Source organism: Medicago truncatula, chromosome 2 (genome assembly GCF_003473485.1).
Source record: "Medicago truncatula cultivar Jemalong A17 chromosome 2, MtrunA17r5.0-ANR, whole genome shotgun sequence".
Taxonomy (NCBI): domain Eukaryota; kingdom Viridiplantae; phylum Streptophyta; class Magnoliopsida; order Fabales; family Fabaceae; genus Medicago; species Medicago truncatula.
The window spans coordinates 21,488,176-21,496,705 of NC_053043.1; positions in this window are offsets into that span (position 1 = coordinate 21,488,176).

Consider the following 8,530-nt stretch of genomic DNA (forward strand, 5'->3'; position numbering starts at 1 on the left):
GATAATTTTTTATCAAAAATGTTTGTTGAGTAGTAGCTTAGCTTTTCTCTTTTAACTATTTTAAAAGTTCTTTTTACTTTACAATAAAAAGGTATAATATTTTTTCCCATAAAAATGCTGTCGGAGAAGGAAGGGTTGAAAGAAAGAAAATCGAGTTTCACAACAACACACAAGTACACGTTGTAACAAATATGCATAGTAAAAGGTAATTCATGTCGGAGAAGGGTTGGCTCAAAGAGAGAAGAGCAGGTTTCTTAGCAAGTGGACTCAGGTGCACTTAAAGTTTGGTTGACTTTACTTAAATAAAAACATTTTTTATTTTTTTATTTTATTTTCCATTATCGAAATGATGATGTTTCCTTTCCTTTGGTAAAAACAAATGTATGTGGTCTAAATTTAGTTATGCAGCGTTTTTCACATGGTATTACTATTTTGGGTAATTTGGGAATCATCAAAATTATAATTACCGATTAATAGTGTTGAGATGGACACGTATTCGTCTATCTGTTCTTTTTATCGTGCTAATGTATATAAATTATAAACAGTAATTTTTATGAAATTTTAATTAAAATTAATTTGATTTTGATTAAAATTATAAGTATTGAAATAAATATTTTGTACTTTCATATTATAAGAAACTATACTTATATATTTACTATGAGAGATGAAGATAGTGTCCTCCATTTATTTGACTTGAAGACCAAACCCTAGGTGCCTGCTTCAAACCATACAGAGAGCTTTCTTCAATCTATATACATGATTGGGAAAGCTAGGGTCAACAAATCCCTTAAGTTGCTCGACATAGGCTTCTTCATTTAAGCACCCATTTAGAAAGGCACTATTTACATCCATCTGGAACAGCTTAAACTTGAGTATACAAGATACACCTAACACTAATCTTATAGATTCCAACCTAGCAACAGGAGCTAAAGTTTCATCAAAGTCCAAACCTTCTACTTGAGTGTAGCCTTGAGCAACTAGTCTTGCCTTATTTCTAGTCACAATACCATTTTCATCTGACTTGTTCTTATATATCCACTTGGTACCAATAACATCCATGCCTTCATGTCTTGGAACTAAATTCCACACTTCACTTCTCTTGAACTGATTTAACTCTTCCTGCATTGTTCCAATCCATAATTCATCAGTGATAGCTTCTTTGACATTCTTTGGTTCTATCTTGGACAGAAAACAAGAACTAGAGAAAATCCTGTGGATCTTCAGGTTGTAATCCCTTGGTCAGGATTGCCAATAATAAGATCTTGAAGATGATTCTTCAGCACTCTGATGGAATGACCTTTACTAGTGGACGTATGATCTTGTTCTATCTGCTCAATTACTTCATTCTCGGTTTCAGAATCATTTACTTGAAGTGGAGTATTTGTTTCTTCAACTGTTATTGTTTCTTGGACAGGTGTTTCAACATCTTCTTCAACATCAGAGACTCTTTCTTCAGTGACATCATCTATTACCACATTGATGGATTCCATGACAACCTTGGTTCTGGAATTGAAAACTCTGTAAGCTCTGCTGTTTGTAGAGTATCCAAGAAAAATCCCTTCATCACTTTTGGGATCCATTTTCCTTCTGTGATCTCTATCTGCCACTATGTAACATTTGCTACCAAAAACATTAAAATATTTGACTGTAGGTTTTCTTCCCTTCCATAACTCATATAGATTTGTTGTAGTTCCAGTCCTTAGGGTAACCCTGTTGTGAATATGACATGTTGTGTTCATCGCTTCAACCCATAAGTAGTAAGGTAGATGTTTTGCGTGAAGCATAACCATGGATGACTCTGGAAGTGTTCTGTTCTTTCTTTCCACAACACCATTTTGTTGGGGTGTGATGGGAGATTAAAACTCATGTTTGATTCCTTCACTGGAGCAGTATTCATTAAACTTAGAATTTTCAAACTCAGTTCCATGATAATTTCTTATTCTTACAATAGCACTATCCTTTTCTCTTTGCAGTTGTGTGCACAAATCTTTAAAAACTTCAAAAGTATATGATTTTTCTCTAATGAAATTTACCCAGGTAAATCTAGAAAAATCATCAACAACTTCAAAGACATACATTTTTCCACCAATGCTTTCAACTTGCATAGGTCCCATTAAGTCCATGTGTAGAAGTTCAAGAACTTTAGAGGTCACTTGATGTTCCAACCTTGGATGTGTCATTCTGGTTTGTTTGCCAATCTGACATTCACCACATATGTTGCCTTCAACAATTTTGAGATTGGGAAGTTCTCTGATGGCTTTTGAGGAAATGACTTTCTTCATTCCTATTAGATGTAGATGACCCAACTTTTGATGCCACAATTGGATCTCTTCTTCTTTGCTCAAAAGACAGGTTGGAAAATGTTATTCTTACTGAGATACCCAAAGATAGCAATTATCATTGGACCTTGTGCCTCTCATAAGCACTTCTCCTTTCTTATCTGAAATCTGACGGTCAGGCTTAGTGAAGTTTACTTATAGTCCTTGATCACACAACTGACTTATGCTAATCAAGTTGGCAGTTAACCCTTTCACTATAAACACATTATCAAGTCTTGGCAAACCATGTTTGATCAGGTTACCAATTCCTACAATCTTTCCTTTAGCTCCATCAACAAAAGTAACATAGCTACTGGTATACGGTCTTACATTCTCAAGATATTTATCAACTCCAGACATGTGTCTGGAACAACCACTGTCAAAATACCAGTCTTCCTTAGAGGTAGCTCTCAGAGAGGTATGTGCTATTAACCCAGAGATTACACTTCTTGGGATCCATTTCTTCTTGGATGAATTCGGATGAGGGTTCTTAGACTCATGTAACTTGAAGCAGTATGGTCTGATATGACCCTTTCCCTTACAGTGATCAAAAACCTAAGGACTAGATTTCTTCTTGTTTTTGAAACTCAGATTTTCCTCAGAATGTTTCAACATTGTCTTATTTTTAGCTAAGTCATCAGTTTCCTCACCAGCTTCAATATGTTGATCATACTGTTGCTTTCTCACTAATCCACAGTCTTCTAGAGCGTAGGCAAGGTTCCTGTTTCGTGGTTTTTTTTTTTTAGAGCCTTATAACTAAAGCCACCACTCTTTGGGTCCTTTCTGACTTTGAGAAAGTCATCCATAATATTTGTTCATGAAGTCATCATTCCAATTTGTTTCTTTTCATGCTCCAGTTGTGAATTTAGCTTTGTTACCTCTTCATTGAGTTCCAAGATTTGTGCCAGATTCTCATTCCTTTCCTCCTGCAATTGTGTGATCATGTCTTCTTGTTTCTCAACCATTTGGGTTAACTCACCATTTCTTGCAATTAATTCATAGTACGCCATAGCTAGTTCATCATAACTCATTTCCTCTTCATAAGACTCGGTGTCTGACATAATTCTACCAGTTAAGGCAGAGAAATGATTGGCATATTCAGTTTTCCCTTCATCTTCAAAATTATCTCCATCTGACCATGAGACAGCCAAAATTTTATTTTGTCTTTTAAGAAAAGTATCATATTCTGTTCTAATATGACCATATCCTTCACATTCATGACATTGAACACCCTTGTACTGAGGATTCTTCTCATCAGCTCTTGCCATCTTCTCCTTACTTGGTTGATTGTCATGTTGGGTCTAATGTTTTGACCATTTGACCTCGACATTCTGTCATACTGTTTGAAGAACTTTTTTAACTTTCTTCCTAGCAGGGCTAAGGACTCTGTCATCTCTACATCATCCTCAAAATTTCCTGGTGTCTCTTTAGAATTAACACTACATGCAAAAGCAATTCCCTTACCCTTTTTATCAGTCTTGATGTTGACAGTTATTTCAAAATTTTGCAGAGATCCTATTAATTCATCCACCTTCAAGCTTGAGATATCCTCGGCTTCCTCTATAGATATAAATTTCATGTCAAACCTCTTAGGTAGAGATCTGAGAATTTTTCTAACAAGCTTTTAATAAGAAATTTTCTCTCAAAGAGATTCAAAAGAATTTGCAATATCAAGAATATTCAGGTGATAATCTTGTATGATCTCATCCTCCATCATTCTCAAATTCTCAAATTTTGTAGTAACAAGTTGAAATTTGGCACTTTTTACCGTAGTAGTACCTTCATGTGTAGTTTTGAGAAACTCTCAAGCATCTTTAGCCACAGTACATTGTTTGATCAGTCTGAACATGTTCGTGTCTACCCCATTGAAAAATGCATTCAGTGCTTTGGAATTACCAAGAGTCAGTTCATCTTCAGCAGTGGTCCATTCTTCTTCTGGTTTCAAGACAGTTGTCTTGTTTCCATCTTTGTAAAGGGCCACATGATGTTCCCAACCTTTCAGAACTGCTTTCCAGATCTTGTTGTCAATGGATTTGAGGAAAGCACTAATGCGTGATTTCCAATAGTCATAGTTTGAGCCATCTAATAGAGGGGGTCTGTTTACAAATCCACATTCCTTGTCGATAATGCTAGAATGAAACTACCCTAGAGCTCACCCTAAAACAGGAAGGGTGCTTGCTCTGATGCCAATTGAAATTCTAGCATGCTTGTTTTAAAATATTATATGCGATGTTTCAACTTTATATGCACAGATAGATGATGTTCTGTTTAATGTTCCAACATCATACAGTAAACAAAATAAAAACAAAACAAGAAAAATAAATGACAAGAAAGTAAATGGCACAACGAGTTTGTTTATCCAGTTCGGTGACAAACATGCCTACTCTAGGGGCTACCAAGCCAAGAAGGAAATCCACTAGTGTAGTTCTTATTCTATAGCTCTCAGCAAATTCCTCGTTTACGCTAAAGACCTAGGACCTACCATATTGATTTCAACTTAGGAACTCCTAAATCTGAGATCCCATCTCACTATCCTACAATCAATCACAACCCCTGTGATTATCAGACTTTAAATAACTCAAATGGTGAAGTTACCTTCAAACAACCAACTACAATCTTGCTTAAAAGCTTTGGCGTAGCACACAAGAGTTTACAACTCAACACACATTCCTTAACATGTATCAAACTGATACAAGAAAGGCTCACAATAAAACAGGACTAAACCTGCATCAACACAATACAAGAGTAGAACACACAAAAACTCAAAACCCTAAAAACTAAACTTTTTAGAATGACAGCTTGAATATTCAATTAGGTCTTGAAGTCTTCCTTTTATACTGAAGAAATATGGGTCAAATAGTCTTGTTGGGCTTCAGAGCAAAACAAATCACCCAACTGATTTGAACACGAATTAGAGACAAATATTGAAAGTCATAAAATGTAGGAACATCTTCAGGAACGTCTATAACAGATTCAAATATTTTCTAAAATATAAACACATCTTTAGGAATATTGCACAACTGATTTTGTATATATATGCATGTTACTTGGTCAATAAGATAAGGAAATATGGTTTCCTTAAATAATAAAAGGCGCGCGTACAAACAGGCATGAAACAAGGCACACCGAACCATACCAGGATGTTGGAACATTGTATCCAACATCTTACAGAGATGCCTGAAACATGTTGGAACATAGTATTCAACAACACAAACATGAATATTTGTTTTAGCAATAATGCAACCAATACAAATACGCAACATCCACGTGTCATCATGGGATTGGCCTTATGGCCGGTCTAGAACAGATAGGTTTCGACACGATACATCCGACTCACATTAGAGATCATTTACTTCAATGTCATCTCGGGGGATCTTCAAAGAATCTTCTTTTAACGATGCATTTATTATGACTTCCATGTGTTTGGGTCATTTGGTTTGAAAGAAATAGAAGAATCTTCAAGCATGAGAAGTTATTTTTGAACCATTTTCTTGAGAAAATTAAACTACTATCGTTCGGATGGTTAAAAGTTAAATATGTCACTTTTGCTTTCAACTACCATTTTTGATTGCAAACCCCTCTTAAGTGCTTGAGAGAAATTCTTAGCTTATGATTTTTCTTTTTCTCGCTTTTCTGTTGTCATGTTAACATTGTATTTGGATAACCTCTGCTAATTCTTCCTGACACACCATGTGTTAGGATAACTTTTGGTTTTGTGATAATATATTCATTTTAGTTTCTTCAAAAAATAAATAACAAAAAAAACAAATATAGTATTTTTATTAAAATTTAATAAAAATATTCATTTTGGTTCATGTCCATATTAGACACTCTCAATTTGTATATATTAATTTTTGTTTTTAGAGGAGTAATTATTTATTTGTATATTTGAGAAAATCTTGACATTGTGTGTGAAGGTTAGTGTAATGAAAATTATTAATAATTTTATGTAAATTTTGAATTGTAGAGAAAAAGGAGAGATTACAATTTACAAGTATAGGAAATCACTTAGCCAACAAAATCGATTTTTGGAAGATCCCAGTTAGTGTAATCATTTGGCCTGTGGAAATTTAAAATTGGGAGCATGTGAAAACTGTTATTTTTCAAACGTAACATTATCATGTGTGTCCATAAAATTAAACCCCCGAGACAGATTTTGTGTTCATTGGACACTTGTTTGGTTCATGGTTTCACTCCAAGGTATTACGTACGATCAACTCCAAGGTATTGGAGCATGGATGTTCCCCATGATCATGTGCACTGGTTCATGGTTTCACTTAATTATCATATTTTCCACTTTCTAGTTACTTTTCGTTTCCATCAAGTAACAATATAGAACCATTCATGCAAAGTTAGACAACGCTTCATTACAAATTTACTAAGACAAAATGACGATTAACACGATGAGGAAAAAACTAATGATTAATAGTTATACCATTTGCCCGGTCAAAAATAGTCACTACCATTTGCGTACGTACAAGATAAATTATTTTTACACTTAAGTGCTCTTTTGGTTCCTTAACTATTTAATTGGTATTGCTTTAATTCCTTAACTAAAAAAAAAAGATTGCTTGAGGATTTTAAGTTTTTTTTTAGTCTCGTTTTGGTCCTTTCTGTTAGGTTTCCGTTAGTTTTAATAAAAAACGTTAAGTGTGGACACATGTCACATTGTCATTGGCTCTGAGATTTATTTTTTTTAAAAAAAATATATATTTTTTTTAATATATATTTTATTTTTAAAAAAAATTCCCAGAACCAATGACAAGGTGACACGTGTCACTTTGTCATTGGCTTTGGGATTTTTTTTTAAAAATATATATATATATATTTTATAAAAAAAAAATAATTTTTTTTTTGTGAAAAAAAAAAAACTCAGAGCCAATGATATGGTGACACGTGTCCAGGAGTTAACTTTTTTTTAAAACCCTAACGAAAACCTAACAGAAGGGACCAAAACGAGATTAAAAAAAGAACTTAAAATCCTCAAACACTCTTTTTTTTAGTTAAGAGATCAAAGCAATACCAATTAAATAGTTAAGGGACCAAAAGAGCATTTAAACCTTATTTTTAGGAAAAACAAAAAGTTTTTTTTTATTTTTTTGACAAAATGAAAAACAAAAAGTTAATTCTTATATTTTCTTGATTAGTATTCGATAATATCCCAAGAATATTGGTATCGCATATGTGTTATGTGTAATAATCATACTCTCCCATTTTAGTGTATCTGGCTTCTTAGCTCCTATCAGATATGTATTATGTGGAGCACATATATAGCAATAAATCACGAGAAAAATATACGGAACTTTTAACCTAGAAGAAGAATTTTTCATACATCAAAATCATTAATAAAGTATAAGAATGAACTAGCAAATCATCTACATATTTGTGAACACCACTAGGCAATTCCCTCTGGTTTTTAGAGATAATTTTAACACGTACCTCCACGAACCTTGTTAGATTCCATTGCGAAATTTGAATAAAGGAGGATATCGAATTGAAGCACTAGCCATAAATAAATGTACCTTTTTGGCATCTCTCACCACCAGCACCATTGACAGTTCTCTACATTTAATTAATGCTGTAACAAAGTGAATATGAGAACTACTTTGGTGTCTGTTAGGTAAAGAGAAAAGAAAATTCTGGTGAAAAAATAGCTTTTCTCTTAACGAAAGTAACAATCCAATATTCTCATATATAGTTCATAATGTAACAATCCAATACCCTCTTATATTTCATAATAATTGTAATTTATCAATTAAATAATTTTTTTTTGACAAATCAATTTAAAGTATGTTTCTTATTGTATTTGACAATTCCATAGAAAACGCTACAATGTAGCAATGTTCAAAATATTTTCAATACATTACTGATTTTTTTTTATTTTTTTTTCTAAATAGCCTGGTGGTTGGACTCATGCACTTTTAAATGTGAAAAAAATGAAGAATCTGAATTTCGAGTTCCGGCCTTTGTTTATTATTGTCCTTGCAACTACGAACTGAGTGGTACTTACAGGATGATATTTTATTTTTTTAGATTGCTTGTGAAACAAGTTCACATGTGACGATAAAACACATGTAAAATTACGTAAATTTGACACTTATCAACGACAATGACAATGTTGTTCGACGAGGAGCTCTTTGACAATCCCCATGACGGCGGACAGTGGTCCTTCTACGACCCCATGGCGATGGTGACGGTCCCCTAATGCTCTC